This window comes from Rhinatrema bivittatum, chromosome 2, assembly GCF_901001135.1.
Source record: "Rhinatrema bivittatum chromosome 2, aRhiBiv1.1, whole genome shotgun sequence".
In the NCBI taxonomy this organism is placed as follows: Eukaryota; Metazoa; Chordata; class Amphibia; order Gymnophiona; family Rhinatrematidae; genus Rhinatrema; species Rhinatrema bivittatum.
The window spans coordinates 415454217-415475995 of NC_042616.1; the positions used below are offsets into that span (position 1 = coordinate 415454217).

Genomic DNA, 21779 nt, shown 5'->3' on the forward strand with positions numbered 1-21779 from the left:
AGCAGAGAGCTGTGCTGGATATGCGTGAAGTATCAGTTTTTCTTCTCCCCTGCCGTTGAAGCAGAGAGCTATGCTGGATATGCATGAAATATCAGTTTTTCTTCTCCCCTGCCATTGAAGCAGAGAGCTATGCTGGATATGCGTGAAGTATCAGTTTTTCTTCTCCCCTGCCGTTGAAGCAGAGAGCTGTGCTAGATATGCGTGAAGTATCAGTTTTTCTTCTCCCCTGCCGTTGAAACGGGGAGAAGATGTTCATGTTCCTAAACATGAACATCATTCATGTTTAGGAACATGAATGATGATTCTCCAGTTCCTTGCTCCTAATGTTAATTATTACTCGTTCTTCCCCTCCTCAGTATAATTTTGCTGTCGTTGCATTTTGAAACTTTGCCTTGTTACCCCTTTGATACTCCAGTTCCTTGTTTTCTGTAAAGCTTGTTTGCTGCATTTTGTTTTATGTAAACCGATCAGATGTTCACAACGACTGTCGGTATATAAAAATTTGCAAATAAATAAAATAAATACAAAAGAAAGGAGTCTTAAAATTCCATGGAGATAAATTGAACTGAATGAAGCAATAGAAAGGTCCAGAACAGAGAGAGAGTCAGGGCGATGCCAGACAGTGTTAAAAATCAGGACTATTTGACTGTTTCCTTGAATAGAGGAAATAGATGACCAGCAGTGCTCTGCGCTGGTGAATAGGAGATCTGGATTCTGACTTAGAGTCCTAAGTTGTTCAGCTCTCCTGAAGTATCTCCCAGGACCCCTGGGAGAAGGAGATAGAGGAACTGCTCTTACAGTGCAACACACACAAACTCCACTGGGATGAAAAAGATTTGTTGCAAAGGAGAGCCCCACTGAGGTTCACATTCAGCATTTAGAAGGAGTTCCAGGAGCATAACTGGGAGAAGTTAACTCCAATATTCAACATTAGCCAGGTAACTTAGCCGGCTAAGTATAGTTGGCCCAAAGAGCTGTCCTAAAGTTAACCAGCTAAAGTTAGCCAGCAATATTCAATAGTGCGACTGTACTATTGAATATGCCTCCAAAATTAGCCAGATAAGTTTATCAGGCTAACTTTGCTATCCAGACAGTGACTGAATACGGATCTCACTGCTTTTCAGAGAGTTAAACACATGTGACACAAAATACACCAAAACCTTCCACTGATCATCTCCAGAAAAGAGGGCCTCATATGTTGTCAGGCACACTAGTCAACTTTTCCACCCAAACTACTTATTAATCAAAATTGTCAAACCTTTTTAGGAAGCCATTTTCAAACTGTCTTCCCAAGTGCAGACCTTCTACCTACTGTCATTTGCAAAGGGAAAGTACATGTTTACTTTCCCTTTGCAAAGTACCCCCAGACGTCTGCACCTGCTTTTTCTGCAGATAAAATCTCTTTGGAAAATAACACATATAGATTTCAAAATACAATCCATGCACCTTATTTTTCAGATCCCACCCAAAGCACATTTCCCAGAAACATCTCCTCTCTGGCTAATCATACGCCTGTGTGGCCCCTGCTTGGCTGCTAGAGTGAGGCCATGTTTTCACATGTAGAATCTTCCAGCCTGGAGGGCTTACTTAGAGTTCAAAAGGTGAATGTATTTGCTAACTTTGAGAAAGTTCCAGTATTGGAAGGTTAGAGATCAGAGGTGTTAATGGAGTGTTCTCTATCTGTAAACATGGGGAACCTTCCAGCATAGGAGGTTCAGAAGGAGTTCATGGAGGTGTACATGTAATTTACTAAAGTGACAGGATGGTTCTTCCCCAAAGAGGATGGGACAAATAGGGAAGTATAAAATATGCCTCCTACAAGGTACAGCAGGAGTTCTTGCAGAGTTTGGAGTTGGAAGCTGTTGAAGCAGGTGTTCCCGTAAGCACTAAAAAAAGGGAATTGGTTTTCAGTTCCAGCTGCGGAGGAATTTCTTTATTACATAACATAAGGCTTGCCATATTGGGTCAGACCAAGGGTCCATAAAACCCAGTATCCTGTTTCTAACAGTGGCCAGGCCAAGTCATAAGTACCTGGCAGGATCCTATGGGGTAGATTCCCCAAGAATAAGTAGTGGATATGTGCAACTGCACCTTAATAATTGTTAATGGACTTTTCCTCCATGATCTTCTCCAAACCTTTTTAAACCGCAGCTATACTAATAGCTTTCACCACATCCTCTGGTGATGAATTCCAGAGCTTAATTATGCTACATTAAGAAGCAGTTTAGTAAAGGAGCTGGGAGAAAGGGAGGAATTACAAGAAGAATGGTTCCTGGAATGCCTTTCCAGTCCTGTGGAGTCTCCTTGGAAAGGTAAAGAGCCCTTTCTAGGGATATTTTCAAAAATGAGAACTGGAGATCTGTCTCCTAGAACAAGGAGAGAATTCTCGTGGGTCATCTATGAGTGTGAGTACTGTGAATAAGAACTAGGGAGACTCTGTAAACTTTCTGTGAATAACTGAGAGTATGGGGAAGATTCTTATGAACTTCAAGATCAGGATTTTTGGAAAATAAGTTGGAAGATTATTGGACTGTGTGAGGTCCATATCCAGACACAGTCCGGCTAGCAAAGTTAGGTGGATAAACTTATCTGGCTAACTTTGAATGTATATTCAGTAGTGAAACCACACTACTGAATCTAGCCGGCTATCTTAAAGTTAGCCGGCTAACTATATCCGCCTAACATTAGGACAGCTCTTTGGCCCAACCAGTCGTAGCTGGCTAAGTCATCCAGCTAACTCTGAATATATGAGTTAGCCGGCTAATTCAACTCCTCCCAGTTATGCCTCTAACTTTGCTGGCTAAAATCTAGCTGGTTATCTTATTAGCTAGATAGAATTTAACTGGATAAGTGCTCAAATATTAATTTAGTTGGCTAACTTGAATTATCCTGCTAAATACTTTTGAATATGGACTTCTGTATTTTTTTTGTGCTTAAAACTCTATTTGCTTTTTATATGCTGAAATGGTTCTCTCTTTCAAAGTAAACTCTTTTTCTGTTTGGAGCACCAACTTCTGTGTGTACTGCATTATATTTTTGGAAGGTTAACCTCTGCCCAGTTTGGCCTTGCAGGAGTTCCTGCTCCCATTCCACAAGACCAAGAGACCTTATTCTCCCACCCCAGGTGGCTGAGCAAGTGCTCCTTGGGACTAGGCTTTTAAAACAAGGAACCTGGGTACAAAACTAACCTACACCAACACCTAAGTTGCAGACAAAATGGATCAATTACAGACCCAGCTGTCTCCCATCAGCATAGCTAGAAAAATCAAACAATACAATCTTATTGCGGATGGCCTTGAACTGATGACGTCTTAGCTGGGAGACTCCCTGAGCCATTGGCTGGGACTGATGAATCCATGTTGAAGAGACCCCAGTGTTGAACTGCGTGTAGACACCAGTGGCCACACCCTGAGGAACAGGATTGGGCTGTGGTCCTTGAAAAAGGGGGATCACTGGGAATACTCCTCATTCCCAGCAATTTGAGGGTTGTTAAACCATGTAAGGAAACCCAGTGAGAGATTCATGAAGTCTTGTTAGTGAAAGTAGTAGTTTGTATGTTTGTTGAAGCAAAAGAAATGATTCTCTAGGGCAGAGCTTTCCAAACTCTTCATGTTGGTGACACACTTTTTAGACAAACAAATTCATGACACAGTAATCCAGTCTACTAGCAAACCAGAGGTTAAAGGTTAAACAAACGAAATGTATTTCGACAATTTATGTATGTTTCCTTAAATATATACATAATAAACGGATAACATGTATTATCGGGAGATGCAGTTTAAGTTTTTTACACGAGCCTATATATCCCCACATGCGGCCTCACATTTTATACCGGGATCCACGGCTCAGTGTCCCCGGTGTGGCCGGGGCCTGGGAACCTTGTCCCATGTATTTTGGACATGCCCGCCGATTTTTCGCTTTTGGCGGCGGATTGCAGATTATATGGCTGAATTAATAGACAAGGCATTCCCCATCTCCCCACTGTGGTTACTTTTTGGATGCATCTCCCCAATACGTATCCGTGATTCTGGCGCTCGCATGCTCCTACGCAAGGCCTGCTTGGTGGGGATAAAAATGATTCTTTTACAATGGAGGTCCTTGGAGCCCCCCTCTTTTTGGGCGTGGAGGAACGGGCTACATCAGATGATGCTTATGGAAAAGATGGTGTCCCACTCATCCCCACAGAATAGTCGTAGATTCCTCGCGAGGTGGGAGTTGTATATATAGTCGCTGTCACACAAAGCCCGTAGTTTGGTCCTCAATGCTTAATGGCGGTGGGGAGTGACTGGCACACCAGACAATGTTAATTGATGCTAGTTATATGATGATTGGCTGATACTGAATGGTTTATTAATCTGAACACTCACTAAGGGGGGGTTGGGTGGGTTGGGGGGGGGGTATTCTTGCTTTATCTTATGTTGTATTGTTAGCACTGTGAGGTGTCAGTGTACCCACCTCACAGTATTGTTGTATGGTTATGGTTTTGGAAAATTTAATAAAAACGTTTCAACATATACATAATAAAATGTTTCACAACACAACCTATCTTGTGAAAACCTTTCATTTATATTAAAAATATATAATATTCCAAGATTAATGTTAGTTATAATTTATGAGTAACAATAATAAAACAAAGTTATTGTGTTATTCAATTTACCTCTTTAATGAGATATATGAGCTTGATGGGATGAACACAGCTTTTGAATATTTGGTGTTAATAAAAAAGTCCAAAGGGTCTTCTGCATAATTTTAAAAAGCTGGCCAGTTTCACACTATAAAATTATTTGATAGCCATATAGAATTAGTTGAATGAGTCTATGAGAGTGAAGTCTGGAATTTATAGGAAGGGACAGAATGTCAATATAAATCCTGCACCTCCAGTTCTGTAACTCTGTGCATCCACTGAAATTCCCCCAAACAATGGAGCTTGGATGTTTCCCTTACAGCTCATCATACTAAAATATATTTTCAAATTCTGGTGTCACCTCACAGTAACAACAGCACAAACACCTTCCACTGCCAGGCACATTGTGAACTAACACAAAACCCCGCAAAAAAGAGACTCAAAATCTATACTGCAATCCCATCGTAACATAACAGTAATAACACCAAGGACTCAAACAACAATAACCCTACCTGTGAAAAAGCAAGGGTAAATATTGCACTGGGTCCTAGAATACCAATACACCACCCACTGAGGAAACAAACAAACCAGATTGCTATAGATCCCTATGCTAGCAGAATCTCTCATCATGGTCACACACACACACACAGAGCAGAGACAGACCCTCACCAAATACAGAATACAAAATAAAGGAGCACAAATTAGACAAAAACTGAAATGGAAACCCCAAAAAGCCAGACTCTGTGTATTAACAATGGAAAAATAGAACCACCATTCCTCATAAAACAAATAAAATCAAGAAACATAAAGCATCAGTTATAATAGTAAAACCATAATAAAAGAATATTTTAAAACTACTGATAAACAGAATTTCTATTAATTAAAATCATATACATTTTTTACAATTTCCCAAACATCAATAAAATATTTCAAAACAGCACATATATGAAATAACACACAATAATTAAAACTAATAAGGATTTTAAAAAGCTCTTGCTGTCCATACATGGGAACTCTTGATTTTCAGTCACCCTGATATTATCGAGGATTAGGAGGTTATCCTCTCTCTCTCACACATACTCACATGTCCATTCTCTCTCTCACATACACTGTCACATACATACAAATTCATGCTCTTATACCCACCATAACCTCTTACTGTCACAGGCACTTACACACTCTCAGGCTCTAAGACACTCTCCCCCTCCACACACCCCCCCCCCACACACACTCTTACTCCCCTGGATTCTCTCATACACACTCATGCTCTCACACTCACTGGCTCCCTCACATACACACAAACACACACACCCAGGCAAGCTCCCAGTCATTCTCACACACTGAAACTGACCCCCAGGCAGGCTCCCATTCATTTTCACACACACATACACCACACACAGGCAGGCACCTATTCTTACACATACAAACCCCAGGAAGACACTCATTCATTCTCATACACAGACACCCCCTCAGGCAGACCCCCATGCATTCACAAACATACACCCCTAGGCAAACTCCTGTTCATACACATGCACACACAAGGCAGACCCCTTCTCTTTCTTTTGCCAGCAACCTCAGAGCCTCTCTCATTCCTCTGCTGCCACTGATGCCGCATGGCTATTGGGGAGGTGCCGATTGCTGCTACTGGCACTGAAGCCCATTCTGCTGCTTCCTCTGTGCAGGCCCCGTGGGCTTCCACTTCCTCCATGTTGATCTCGTACATTGTGAGATCCACATAGAGAAAGTGCTACTCTTGCACATTACCAAAGATAACATGTGCCAATCAGTAAAAAGTAATTTATTTATTTTTTTACCTTTGCTGTCTGATCTTAGTTTTCTAATTGGTTGGTCACAGGTTTTTTTGTTCCACCTTCCCTTTCTTATTTTTTTGCCAATTCCTTTCATATTGTCTTTTTTTCTATTTCTTTTCTCTCCATCTTCTTCCCTCAAACACACAATCAGGTTCTCATTCTCACATGCTTTCTCTCTCTCACACACACACACACACACAGGCTCTCTCTCATACAATCATTCATACACAGGCTCTCACTGGCACATGCTGTCTGACTCACACACCCAGGCTCTCTCTCACTCCCACATGCTGTCTTGCTCAAGCACAGGCTCTCACTGTCACATGCTCTCTCTTATACAATCATTCATACACACAGGCTCTCACTGTCACATGTTGTCTCTCTCATACACACAGGCTCTCACATGCTGTCTCTGCAAACATTCAGGTCCTCACTCCCACACACAGACACACAATCTCTCAACTCATCTCATACACGCACTCTACGGGCCCTCAGCCTCTCTTGCCTCCGGGCCTCCTCTTCACGGGTCGCTGCAGGATGGGCTCTGTGGCAGCCCTGATCTTCTCGGGCCAATCCGCGGTGGCCCTGCTACCGGGCTTCTTCCTCTTCTCAGCCCGCTGCAACAACGCTGCTCCTCTTCTGCATGCGGCTGATGCTCCTCCCCCTTCTTGCCCGCGTGGCTCCGGCAACATTTTTCTTCCGGGGCTGCGCGGGCAGGAAGGAGGAGAAGCACCTGCACGTTTAGACGAGACCTTTTTCTTTAGGCCGTGGTGACGTGAGCTCCACCATGGCCCTGTCGATCTTCCTGCTGTGTGTCTCCGGCACACAGCACAGAGATACTTCACTGCTCAGCCGCCAGTGGGATAAGGTCCACTGGCAGCCGCATTGGCTCCCCCTGACCTCTCCTCGGTATACGCACTAAAGTGTCGAGACACACACTTTAGACAGCTCTGCTCTAGAGATACTGACCGTGAAATGAGCCTTTGTGAGCAGGGCCGGGGCTAGGCTTTTCTGCTGTCCTGTGCGAACAATTACTGAGCTGCCCCCCCCCGAATCATTTACTCTCTGTCCCGTGTCTATCAAAAAAAGCCCAGCTCCCTCCATCAGTCTTATTTTTAAAAACTGACACCCTGGCCAAAAGGAACCCTAGGTCAAGCAAACTTTATAGCCTTGCACACACTCACACAAGAAGAAGGAGACCGGAGGTCCTTCAAAGGTGCTTTATTAGTTGCAACTAATAAAGCACCTTTGAAGGACCTCCGGTCTCCTTCTTCTTTTGTTCCACACACTCACACACACACACACACACCCTCCCTCTACAGATGTACACAAACAATTCAATTATGCATTTATAACAGATTTTACATGAAAAAAAAAACATTCAAAAGTACAGTTCTGAGGCAAAAATATCACTTACAACATGCATATTATATTTACATGCACTGCTGTCGTAGCAAACAGAAAATCCTGCAAAAAAAAAGACACTTAAAACTGCTATGAAATTAAATTTTTGGTAGTTTGTGCTAGAGATGTGCATCGGGTGCCCAAACGTTTCCGGTTTCGTGTAGCCGCGGGAAAAGTTTGTTAGGTAAGGGCAAAGGGCCATCAGTGCCATTATGATATGTGGCAGCCGACGGCCCAAGAGGGGGACATCACTCCTGGGACCCCCGCTGGACCGCCAGGGACTTTATGCAAGTTTTGTGTGGGGGGGGGGGTGTGTAAATAATTAAATCTGAAGGGTTGGGGTGGGTTTGGGGGGGTTTTTCTGTGTGCCCTTTCTCCCCCCCCCCCCAAAATGATAAAAAAACCACACAAAATTTCGTGGGGTTTTCCTATCATTTTCGGGGACCCCCAATATATGACAAATTATGAAATATCGTACGATATTTTAATTCATCATAAAAATGATGCACATCCCTAATGTATGCTGGGTGTGGGCTTGGCCCTCAGAAGCAATGAAAAAATAGGACTATTACAATATAGTAAACCTCCCAACCAGAACAACCCTAATTGCTAGCACTCAAACAGTAACAATCTTATCTATGCAAAGGTAACACTGCGTATATTATTCCAGGCCCTAGAACACTAATACGCTTCCTATTAGGAAAACAGAACAAATCAGACTGCTACAGATCACTATAGATAAATTATATGGTAGCAGAATACTTCACCTCGGTCACACACGGAGAACACAGACAGACCCTTACCAAATACAGAATAAAGAGACCAGAAAGTATAAATAGAAATGTGCTGAGAAGAACTGAACTGAACCCACAACAAGCCAGCCTTTATATGCAGAGCAACAATGGAAAAACAGAAACATTACCATTCTTCATAAAACAAAAAATAAAATCAAGAAATATAAAATATAAATCATAATAGTAAAATCATAGTCATAAAAAGAGTAAATATTTCAAACCAATTAATGAATAGAATATCCAAAATTTCCCAAACACCAATAAAATATTTCAAAACATCTGATGAATAAAAAAAATCCAATAATTAAAATATGATCCATTTCCCCAAAAAACAATAAAATATTTCAGAATAGTAGAAATATCAAATTACACCCAATAATTAAAACTAATAAGGATTAAAAAATCTCCTGCTCTCCATATCTAGGATCTTTTGATTTCCAGTCACCTGGAGATTGTCGTGGTTTGGGGAGGTAGGGCCACACAGACTTTACCTTCACACACATTCACAAGCATACATACACACACACATTCATTCTCTCGAACATTCAGTCTCTTATACACACACTCAAGCTCTCACACATACACATGCACACAGGTTCTCACACACATACATGGCTTCCTTTCTCCGGGCCACGGTGGGATGGGCTCCACTGCGGTCCCCTCCGCCCTTCTCTTCACTTCAGGCTGTGGTGGGATGAGCTCCACCATGGCCCTGCCGGCCTTTTTCTCCCTTAAGTTTGGGCCATGGGATGAGCTCCACCACGGCTCCACGGGCTATTCTTTCCTTTGGCCTCACCGGCCTTTCTGTGAAAGGGGGGGGGGGGGGGGAGCCGCAAAACTGTCAGTGCATGTGCGCAGCTAAAAAGGGAAACTGTTGTGGCCTTTCCTAATTTTTGCCTGCCAATGGATTGAGCACCACCGGCGGCCCACCTCTCCATGAACTTTTCTCATTTTCGGCTACCGGTGAGATGAGCTCCACCGAGTCCCCCATGGTTTCTCCTGCTGCCGCTACCTCCCCAGGCGTGTCTGTCCCGTGCAAATGCACGGTGTGCACACCTGGTCGCATCGAGCCTGTTTGTGAATAACGTGAATTGGACTTGTATACTTAGGGGAAGCAAGTGAATTGTGAAGCTTTATGAGGGTTTTGTTGCTGCTGTGGTTTGTAAATATTTTAAAATCAGTAGATTTTTGTTACCTGCCTAGAATGGCAGATAAAGCATAATAGAAATTAACATAAATAAATAAAATGTCTGCTTAGTATTGAAATCTCTGTTGTATAAAATTGCTTTGAAGTAACTGAACTTGTGTTTAAGTTGAAACTTGCTATATGTAAGCCAGTACATTATTATATTGCTATTCTGAAGCAAGACCAGCTTGAACCCTACAATCTTGTGGCTTACATTAACAGAGGCTCAAAACCTGACAGAACTGCAAGCTCCACCAGGAAACAGGAACGGATAAGCATCTACAAGAGGCAAGCAGGATAAGATAACAAATCAGATAGTGGTAACCAGGCCACCAACAAGTGATGAAATCGTCACAGCCATCATTGGGCAGCATTTCCAAATAAAGCAAATCATCTCCAGCTGTAAACCTCGACTGGACCTTGCCTATGTTTCAATTTATTATAGAGCCTATGTCAAACAAAATCTTCAGCTGTGGATGCAAACAACCTCAAACTTGTACAAAGTAAAGTAAATATGCCTCTGCTCTTACAGTGGCACTTAGTAGCAGATCAAAGAGCAGCAGTGGAAGCAGCTCTGGAGCGATTTATACAGAGTATCACTGCCTAGGGATGTGCCTTCATTTTCAATGAATGTGCAATCCGCAACGAATAAGTCCCTGTTAGCTTGATTCGTGGGTTCACGAAACACATGGCGATCTTCCACAAATGAAACATATCATATTAGTTTCATTCTTTTGGTTCGCAGTGCTTTCTTAGCGGCCATTTGAAATAGGAGACGGCCATGCGGGAGTATCCATAGCAACAACCAGCCCTTTCCTGTGAGTCACAAGTGACCCCACAGCCCTGTCATAGAGCGGGTGTGGGGAAAGGCGCTAGGTACCTGGAACTCATAGAGGGTAGGGTGCTCTGCCGGATGGCTCCGCATCCTGCGCGGTGGGGCAGGGAGGAAGGCAGCGCCTGCCTGCCGATTTCCCTGCCCTGGGGACATCGATCTGTCCGGGGAGCCGGCCGACCAGCCCTCCCCTCTTGTTCCCTTTTGGGGAAGCCGGCGTTCCCTCGGCTCCTGGCTCCCCGGCAGGATAAGAAAAGGAGGCGGCGGGCCCACCGGTCGAACGCGCCGTGCATCTGGAGGCACACAGCAGTCGCCGGCATAGGTTCGTCCCGGCATCACGGAAAAACAAGGACAGCGGACTCCCTCTCTCGTGCCCTGTGCTCGCAGCAGGTGGTGTCAAGCAAGGTCTTGTGGTGTTTTTGCCACTATCATGGTCCCTCAATGTGTTGGTGCTAATCTTTCTGCTGCTTTGTCCCTTTATTGGCACCTTGTGGTTTTTTCTGACACCCTTTCTGTTTGCTATTTTCCCCCTTCATTGTGCTGTAGAATGTTGATGCCACTTGTCTTGCTACTTTTACCTGTCGTGCTACCTTCGAGGGTTCATGCAACTGTTATCGGTGCTCTCTTTTGAAGCTGTGGTGTGTTTTTGACAGTCTCGCTGCTGCTTTGCACCTCTGTTAAAGCACTCTTTGCCACTCCAGGTACCCCTTTGCCCCTTTACAGTGCCTTAGGCTATTCATGCCACTTTGCCACATTCTAAGTACCTTGGAGCTCTTTTCTCATTCGGACGATTGCTCCCCAGAAGTTTCACCAGAATTGATAAGAAAACCCCAATTCTGCAGCCAAAAATAGGCTGCAAATACTTCCCCCATTGACTTTAATGGCAAGCGAAAAACGAATCAAACTAATGAACGAATTGGTTTTTTCCCTATGAAACTAATGAAACAAATTTGGGGCCCAGCGAAACGAAAAACAAAATGAAACACATTTTTTTCCTTCTGTACATCCCTAGACACTGCCCCATCCTTATTTATTTTCAAGGAGTGGTGGGGTGAGGGAGAGCGAAAAGGGAGACCGTCAGATTGACATGAGGCTATGGATTTTGAATTTGTCTTGGCGGTGACCTAACTGGCCAGGTTGCTGTCAGCTGGACTGTAGTGGATAAGACTGGGGGAAGGGGAGGGAGGGGGAGGGTGCTGCTTCCCTTTTCTCCCATCTAGGATACTGAGGAAAGCCATTCGTTATCTCAGTCCTTCGGTGGCAGCAGCGGTGACAGCCAAATTTTCTTAACTGTGTTGTGCAGCAGGCGGAGGGTTGGCGTGGTCAGGATGAGGCGAGAGAGAGTCAGCAGGGAGGATGGAGATGCGAAAGTGACAGCTGTGGCACATGTGATGTGTCTCCAGTGGGTGGGGGGGGGGGGGGGGAAGAGAGGCAGGGTGCTGATTTATTCGGATCCATGGACAGGCTGGCTGAAAAAAAGTGGGGGCAGCGGCTAGAGCCAATGGGGTGCGAACTGTGGCAAGGTAGGCCGCATTGGTGTTAAGGAGAGACCATCAGGGTTGGAAGGAGTTCGTGGGGGACAGTGTGAGCTCCTTATCGGTGGCTGGTTGGGCAGCTGAGGATGAAAGGGGTGCGCCGGTGTCGGTCAGTGGGTTGGGGGATGCAGAGAGTGAGTCGAGTAGCAGCAGTGGGGAGTACGTAGTGGAAGCAGTGGTCAGAAGGGCTAGGCCTGTGCGAGCATCTGAAGGAGAAAGCAATGAATTGGCTGTGCTCAGGCCAAGGCATGTCAGCGAATGTGTCACGTCAATGAGCAGTGCTGGTGGCACAGAGGTGCATATTGCGGGGGGGGGGGGGAGCAGTGATGAGAGACCATCTTGCAGCATGGGAGAGCAAGCAGGTGAGGTGATTGGGCAAAGGTTCAGAGGCGAACCAACAGGTGCACAGAGCTTGGGGTTCAAAACAAAGTGTCCAAGGGGGGGCGGGACAAAAAGGAAAAAGCAGGACAGTGTGCCCGAGAGGTGGTCGGGTGGACGCGGTCTTAGGGGAGCTCAGGATTCCTCTGGAGTTACCTTGCTGGGTTAGGGGTCGGTTATTCCAGGTCTTGTTGCCCTCGGGGCTCCTCAAGTACCAGGATCTAGCAGAGCTGGGGGCAGGGGGGGGGGGGGGGGGGGGGGAGGGTCTCCTATATTAGCATCCTCCAGAGCCTGGGGCTCTGGGCTGCCAAGGAGGGGGAGGCGATTATGTTTGCTGTCTGGAATGGGGATTGAGGATCACTTTTGGGCTGGCAAGGGTTTCCTCGGGGGAGGTGGGGGAGTTATGAACTGGCTTGGGCTGGGGCACCAGGATGGCATGGTCCTGGGGGGATGTATCTCAATCTGCTTGTGATTTAACTACTCGGAATAATTTTATATCCTCTGCAAATTTGATATCCTCACTTGTCGTATTCCTTTCCAGATCATTTATATATATATTGAAAAGCACCAGTCCAAGTCCAGATCCCTGAGGCACTCCACTGTTTATCCTCTTCCACTGAGAAAATTGAACATTTAATCCTACTCTGTTTCCTGTCTTTTAACCAGTTTTTAATCCACGAAAGGACATCGCCTCCTATCCCACGACATTTTAGTTTTCTTAGAAGCCTCTCATGAGGGACTTTGTCAAACGCCTTCTGAAAATCCAAATACACAATATCTACAGGTTCACCTTTATTCACATGTTTTTATTAATCCCTTCAAAAAAATGAAGCAGATTTCTGAGGCAAGACTTCTCTTGGGTAAATCCATGCTGGCTGTGTTCCATTAAACCATGTCTTTCTATATACTCTGTGATTTTGATCTTTAGAATAGTTTCCTGGCACTGAAATCAAGCTCACTGGTCTATAGTTTCACGGATCGCCCCAGAGCCCTTTTTAAATATTGGGGTTACATTGGCCACTCTCCAGTCTTCAGGTACAATGGATGATTTTAATGATAGGTTACGAATTTTAACTAATAGATTTGAAATTTTAATTTTTAGTTCCTTCAGAACCCTAGGATGCATACAATCCGGTCCAGGTGATTTACTATTTAGTTTGTCAATCTTGCCTACTACATCTTCAAGGTTCACTCCAGAAGGAGTGGAGAGAATGAGATGGGATTTAAGGAAGCTGGAAGACTGGTCGAAGATATGGCAGCTGAGATTCAATGCCAGGAAGTGCAGAGTCATGCATATGGGGTGTGGAAATCCGAAGGAAATGTATTCGATAGGGGGTGAAGGGCTGATGTGCACAGAGCAGGAGAGAGACCTTAGGGTGATAGTGTCTAACGATCTGAAGTCGGCGAAACAATGCGACAAGGAGATAGCTAAATCCCGAAAACAATTGGGCTACACAGAGAGAGGAATATAGAGTAAGAAAAAGGAAGTGATAGATTATCCCCTTGTACAGGTCCTTGGTGAGGCCTCACCTGGAGTACTGTGCTCAGTTCTGGAGACCGTATCTCTGAAGGGACAGAGACAGGATGGAGGCGGTCCAGAGAAGGGTGACCAAAAAGGTGGATGGTTTTCAGCAAATGACTTATGAGGAGAGATTGAAGAACCTAAACATGTATACCCTGGAGGAAAGGAGGAGCAGGGGTGATATGATACAGACATTCAGATACTTGAAAGGTTTTAATGATCCAAAGTCAACAACAAACCTTTTCCATCAGAAAAAAATCAGAACCAGGGGTCACGATTTAAAACTCCAGGGAGGAAGACTCAGAACCAATGTCAGGAAGTATTTCTTCATGGAGAGGGTGGTAAACACCTGGAACGCTCTTCCGGAGGAAGTGGTGAACACCAAAACTCTGAAGGATTTCAAAGGGATGTGGGATAAACATTGTAGATCCATAAAATCTAGAGGATGTGAATGAGAAGAGGCATGGGGGTGGGCTTGCGGGAATGATGGCTTCTACCTGGTGATTAATACCCTTATTCCATAAACACACACGGTTAATGTGACTCCAACATTGCTCTACGCTTCAACGGCAAGAGAAAATGTGGAAAAAATAATTTGCATTCACAAATAAGCGGGGGAGTAGCTTGCTTGTTGCAGCGGTTACTACCCCAAACCAAATAAGCCTAATACTTCACTTGGAATACATATCCAGCACAGCTCACTGCTTCAACGGCAGGGGGAAATGAAGAAAAGAGGATTTATGTTCAGACAACAACCAACAAGGACTGAATTGCACAAGCTGGGTAAACAAATAAGAGTGGGAGTAGCTTGCTTACTGCGGCGGTTACTATCCCTAACCAATTAAGTTAGATACTTTACTTTGATGCAGCTCCAGCACTGCTCTCTGCATCAATGGCGGGGGGGGGGGGGGGGGGGAAGGACATTGGAACCAAAAAGTTACCAATAAGGGACAAGAGGAACAGATAAGTATGAGAAAAATGTGTGAAAGCTTGCTGGGCAGACTGGATGGGTTATTTGGTCTTCTTCTGCCGTCATTTCTATGTTTCTATACTGCACTGCCAAATTGGTTAGCTTCCCTGATTTCTCTTAGCATTTCATCATCTGTCTGACCATTTTGTCCAGGTGGACCATAGGGTACTCCTATTGCTATACTCTTACCCAACACATGCGATTTCTACCCATATAGATTCTACTGAGCATTTAGCATTGAGGTATGGGAGAGTGTTCTTAGGGGACTGTGGAAGAGAATTAACAAGTGGCAATATATATATATATATTATTTTTTTTAATTGTTGGCAGGACAGAGTGGGGTGAGGAAGGGAAAAAGGAAGGGTAAGAAGGCAGCAAAAGACAGTGTGGTGCCCAAGAAAGTTCCCAGGAAGATTGTGAATTGGGTCAGAAGTTTTTTGTGCCTCGCTAGTGTGGTGGGACACTTCGACCATCTCAGTACAGAGTTTTGCTGGCGTATGGGGGCAGCATTTTGGGAGCCTTCAAGGACTACAAAGGGTGGGCCTGGCTGAATTATGACAAGCGGTTTTGAGAGAAGATGGATGGGAACCGCTACATGTCTTGGGGCACACAGGATGTAAATTTATGGTTAACCCAAATGACAAATAAGGGGCATAATGGGGAAAGTAAGGTGAGTGGAGGGGGGACACAAGTGAGTTCCTTTCGAGAGTCAGGGGGAGTTCCCAGGGCAGGAAGCACCTCAAAACAGCCAGGTAAGCTCTGATGTGTCCTGGAGGTTTAACAAGATGTCCTATTTATTCCCTGATTGTAAACTCCAGCACCAGCATGCCTATTCCATATGCAGAGCAGGACACCTTGCTACAAGTGTGCCAAAGCAGCCTTCCAGGGTGGCAGGGTGGGGAGCCAAGTCATGACACTCTTGCATCATTGACCGTGACACCTGTTATCTTGGAGGCCAAGCAAGGATGGCTGCTGAGGTATCCTAATAAGGAAGCAATGACTCAGTTAAGGGAGAGATTTAGGAAAGGGCTTATTATCCCTTGTGATGGTTCTGAGTTCAAGGGATTATCCCTTGTGATGGTTCTGAGTTCAAGGGATTTGTTAAGAATGCCAGGTTGGCTATTCATCTCGCAATGGTAGTTCAGGACAAGCTAGGGACAGAATTAGTTTTGGGGTGTATTGCTGGGCCATTTGACTTGTATGCATCTTTCACCTACAGCAGTAGTCCCAAAGAAGGATGTAAGGAAATGCAGATTGATAATCAGTGAATGATTTTGTGTCTAAGGACAGGTGCTCCATCTATTTCCTTGGATGTGTTTCCTTGGATGTGGCAGTGTTGTTGGTTAGGAGAGCTGGTCGTGGAACATCGATGGCCAACTCGGAGATGGAGTTGGTTTTTTGCCCATTGCTGATTCACCCTAGTAATTTTCTGTTGTTGATTTTCACATTTCAAGGCAAGTACTTTGTTGATTGTTGCATGCCAATGGGGTGTGTGGTATCCTGCGCTTTGTTCGAGGTATTTAGTACATTTGTGCACTGGGTAACAGTGCAGATGACAGGCCTAGATAGCATTTACATTATTTAGATGATTTTTTTGATTGTTGGCGCAACAGGGATGAGCACTTGCAAGAGTCTGCTAAAGGGGTTTTTGGACGTGGCCTGGGGTTTCAGTATTTGGGGCTGGGATCGAGGATCACATTTCTATGTATTGAGCTGGACTCAATTGGCATAGTGTCTATATTACTGACTGTGAAAGTACAGAGACTATGGGAACTGGTTTGTTTGGTGGGATTGGCTAAGAAGGTTATGCTTGGGCAAAGGCAGTTGATTGAATCTTTAAACTTTGCGTGCAGAGTCATCCCTGTGGGGAGGATGTTCATCAGGCGGTTGTTGGCTTTAATTGTGGGTGTCAAAGCAGGGCATCATTTTATTCAAATCTCTAAGAAAATCAAGGATGAATTGGGTGATTTTTTTTGGAGTCCTTTATTTGAGTCTGCATAATGCAGGCAGAGCAGGTGTCCAATAGGGATACCGAGCTGTATTCGGATACCGCGGGCTCGTCCAGTTTTGGAAAGGGATGTGTTGGCTGGATCAGTGGCCAAAGTTGTGGGAAAAGTCTGGTATTTCTTGGAATTGTTTCCTATTGTGGTGGCTCTGGCATTATGTAGTCACCTACTTAGGGACAAGAGGGTTTTGTTCTGGTGTGATAAGTTAGGGTTGCTAGAGGTGATAAATCAGCAATAGGCCAAGTGGAGTTGTGTCTTTGATGGAATGTGACTAATTGTGAGGCATGTTTCCAGGGTTGATAACTCAATTGCCAATGCACGTTCTCATTCAAACTGGGTTTGGACCCCCAGGCAGAGGTGTTTGGAGCACCAGTTCCAGAGTACCACTGGTGGTTTGGGTAGAAGGAGTGTGGGAAATGATTAAATCATCAATAGCATAGACAACTTGGGCTTCCTATGTCAAGGGCAGAGGTGCTGTTTCCAGTTTTCTTTGGGCCCAGGGTTTGAAAGGGGGGCTGGGAGGAGACTCTGTCATGGTGCAGTTCATAATGTGAGCAAAACAGGCTGGTTACATGTTGGCAACAGTGCAGGCTCAGGTTGCAGGTTTTTCTAGACGCTTATGGGTTGAGGCAATCCAGCAGTGAGCTTTTGCATTAAGTACCTCTTGGGTGGCTAGGAAAGGTGAGGAACCTGGAGAGGGATAAAAGGAAGCCAATTTGTTACGGGGAATTACCATGGGTACGTTGGTCCCCATATCAAGTGCTACTTTTCTGCATGGCATTTGTGTTTGCCTTCTTTGGGGCAATGAGGGTGGGGGACCTGGTTGCAGAATCAGCGGTGCATCCTGGGAGTGGGAGATTGCTGAAGGAGCATGTGAGCATGTCCAACCACCAAGTCCTTAGACCTAATGACTGGTTCCAGAAGGGCAAGGGGCAGATAATTTGGCTGGGACATGTAGCTGATGCATTGATTTGCCCAGAGCAATGTGAAAAGGGACACAAGGGAAAGGTAATTTTTTGATGCATGCTGATGGATCTCCCATGACACATTATCAGTTCGCCAGGATGCTGCACTTGGTGATAGTTAATTTGGGTTGGGATACCACATTGTATAAAATTCTTTCTTTTTGCATAAGTGTGGCCACTAGTGCAGCAGAAGCACGGATGTCGGAGGAGCAGATTTGGAGAATTGGATGGTGGCAGTCCAAGGCATTTGCTTTGCACATTAGAATGGGGTGGTAAGCTTGTCATGAAAAGGGGGTCTTATACAAAGGGAAGTGGTTGTTAACTTTGGATGTGTTTGTTTCTTCCAGGGTTATGGGTGGGTTGCATCAAGCAAGAGAGTACCTGGGTCATGGGTCACTCATTTGTTCACAGGGCATACAGGAAGACTTTGGTGAGGCCTTATGGCAAGCATCTAGGCTTGGCATCAGCAAGACGACATATTTGCTGGTTCAGGCAGCAAAGAATGAGATGGAATCATTTATTGCCAGTCATAATGGACCTAGCGAACAGTCTCATTGCTCCTGAAGTTCTCACCATGCACTTATCGGGCAACGATTTGGGGGTGTGGACATATAGAGAATTAGTTATAGTGGTTCAGAAGGATCTCGAGACTTTAATGAATGCGATGCCGAGCACTTGGTTTGGGTGGTCGGATATCGTGGTCAGGTGGGAGTTTCGGGACCTGCTGCTATTGAAGTGCAGAGTTCAAAAGTTAACAGACAGGTGGGGGTGTGGGTGGAGGGTCAAGGGGTTTTTTGGATTCGGCATGATTGGGCTACGGATACAAGTTTGGGGCTTTATAAATAGGAGGGAATACATTTGGCTGATGTGGGCATTGACTTGTTTGACAACGTGCTTCAAGAGACATTTGAAAGGATTTTTTTACGTAAGGGAAGCCGGGCTGCAGTTGAGGGAACAAGGACTACACAGGTAATCCTTGTTTGTGGTGGTAAACCCAAGCCTAAGATTGCTGATTGTTAGAAGAATAAGTTTCACACCTGGGGGAGATAGGGTGGGAGCATGTGTAGCTGGGGGCATTGCTACACAGGGCAGCTTTGTGCAGTGTGGTCACTGATTGGGCTGCAGGTTCTTCCTGCTGGGATGTGGCAGGGAGGACTGGTAAGCAGTGGTGGGGGCCCACTGGTTGCGTTGGCAGGTGGGGGAGGGGGAGGGTGAGTAGTATGTCACTGGGGCTTGGTGGCATATGGTTATTGATGTCAAAGGGGAGGGGATTCTGTGTTTTATATATTTGTTAAGGCTCGGGTTATGAAGTTGCTAATAAACTGAGGCCATGTTAATTCCCAATTTATGGGACAGGGAAAGGGGAGAGAATGCCATATGTTCCACTTTGCCCATGTTAGGACTGCCGACCAAGAAGCAGCAGGAAAGAAGAGTGAAAAGGCCTGGGTATGATTTCCTTTTCCTGAGAATGAAACAGACTAGGAAGGGAGCCACTACTGGAAGGATTCTAAAACCACGAAATAGAAAGGCTGAGCTTTTCTGAAACGTATTTGCCATTGGGAGTGTCCGGTTAGTTTAACTAATCTACCCAAAATGGGGCTCAGAAGGCTGGCCCGGTGGCAGTGCTGTGCGCTGCCATTGGAAAGGGACCTGAGTTTGTTCCTCAGCTCAAGTCTTTGGCTCCCCTGGTCAGTCAGGGGTGGTGATGCGACAGAGGTAGTCCCAGCCATTGTGTAACAGTTACACCTAGCAGCTGGTTTTAGGAGCCATAACTGAACTAGTCCCAGTGAATGGTCCATGGCTGTCACTGCAATGGACCAAAGTAAGTAGGAAGGCGACATAAAATTGTGACAAATAATCCCCAGGTCATTATGAATGAAGGCTCGTGGCACCAGACCCCAGGCCTGATTGCCATTGAGCTGGAAGTACAAAGGAACAGAAGGAAACTTGTCAGGTATAAAAAAACAAAAACAGGGCCTTTGGTTATTATAGCCCCATGGGGGAAGGAGAAAGGAGGGAGAGTGTGAGGGAAGGAAAGATGGTGAAAAATGCTTCCTGCCAAAACTGCCACAGTACAAAAGGAGAATGCAGTACACTGACACTCTAAACAAGCAACGGCAAAAAACAATATAAAATGATCTGACATTTTGCAGTGTTTTTGGTTTAGGACATTTTCCGCTACAGATAAAAAAAAAAAAAAAAGAAAAGAAAAAAAAATACTTTACTAAGAGGATGTGAGCGCATTGCTGTGTCTTTCCTCCTTGCGATGCAGAAGTTATTAGAGCATGCAGCTGTGCACCTGGAGAGCCCCTGTTCCATGCTGCTCTCCAGCACTTGCTGTTTGACCTTGAGCGAGTCACTTAACATCCTTGTGCTAAACTTAAACTGGAAGCGCTTTGCTGCATGGACAATGTAACCTACCTTATACAGTACTGTGAACAACGATGTGATGATACAATAAATAATATTGTTACCGAGAAAGCAGGGACTTTGTTTAAGAATTGAGTTTCTTCAAATAATTTCAAAACCAATACATTTTTTCATCCACATTTTCAACCTCTTAAATAACCCCCACACCCAAGACAGCTGACCCAGCTGACTTCAGGTTTTCTCATTAGCTGAGGGCTGGAGAGGAAGTCTCACCTGCAAGTTGAACCATTTGATGCAATTTTCCACCCATCCAGAGCCTGAATGCATCACCTCCATGCTGTGCCCATGCTTCATTGTACAGGAACCTAAAATCAAGTCTCATCCATCTCAGTGCAACCTGCTATGGCTGAGCTGAGAAGCTTGCCTAAAACTAATCCATTTGAAACAAATGAAATTAGTGCTACACACTTCCTGTACAACGAGAAGCCCTTTAGCAGGGTTTTTTTTTTTTGGCACAGATGGATGAGGAATTAGGATTTAATCTGCTACTTACTTATACTCCTCTGGAAGCATCAAATTGTTCTATATGTGATACAATAGATATCAATGAATGTGCAAAGAAATCCTAACATACACTAATATTAAGTGATTTTGATATTCATATGGAGAACCTGGTCAAGCCATCTTACGAGTTTTAAAGCCACTTTGTCTGATCTTGGTTTCCAATGGATGAAAGGTCTGACACATCAAGCAAGGCATCCGCTGGATTTAGTATTTACATCAAGGAAGATTAATCTTATGGAAGAAGCCATAATTATCAGAGCTTCTCACTGACCATTGGCCTTTTCTTTGTCTCTCCAGTCTGCTGCCTGTCCTGACCCCGATGTGCCTGTGGACTCTTGCTCACTCCACCACCCTAGGGACCTACTTAAGTCCTGCCAGTTGCCAGAACCCAGAACCCAAGGGCTCTGATTGGGAAGTGACTGGTATAGGCGAAGCTCCAGTCTGTCCCGTATCAGGGCACGTTTGCCAGCTGTTGGTGTAGGCCTCATATTTTTGCCTACCAGGCTGTGTCAACTACATCACAGCAACAAGGGTTCACTCACACTGCTCATCACTGTATAGGAGTTGAAGAGTTTATATTGTTTATATCTGATTTATAAGGTTTTTATTGTGCATAATTTATCATTTTTGTTATAACTATTACTGTTTTAATTAAATTATATGACTTGCAATATTACAAAATATAAAGAAAGCTGCAGAAGTCATTTTTCCACATCTATGACCTATGATTATAAAATAGCGATGCTTTACGTTGGCGTAAATCACACAATATTAAGTAAAATTTCCAAGCCCCGTGCGCAAATACCGGGGTTTACGTG

The 21779-nt window shown here is 44.7% G+C and overlaps 1 protein-coding gene across 3 annotated transcripts in view; it reads right to left on the reverse strand.

Moving 5' to 3' along the window:
- Positions 1-21779, reverse strand: part of GRAP2 (GRB2 related adaptor protein 2) — a 296638-nt gene that overhangs the window by 131336 nt on the left and 143523 nt on the right. The window lies entirely within an intron of this gene.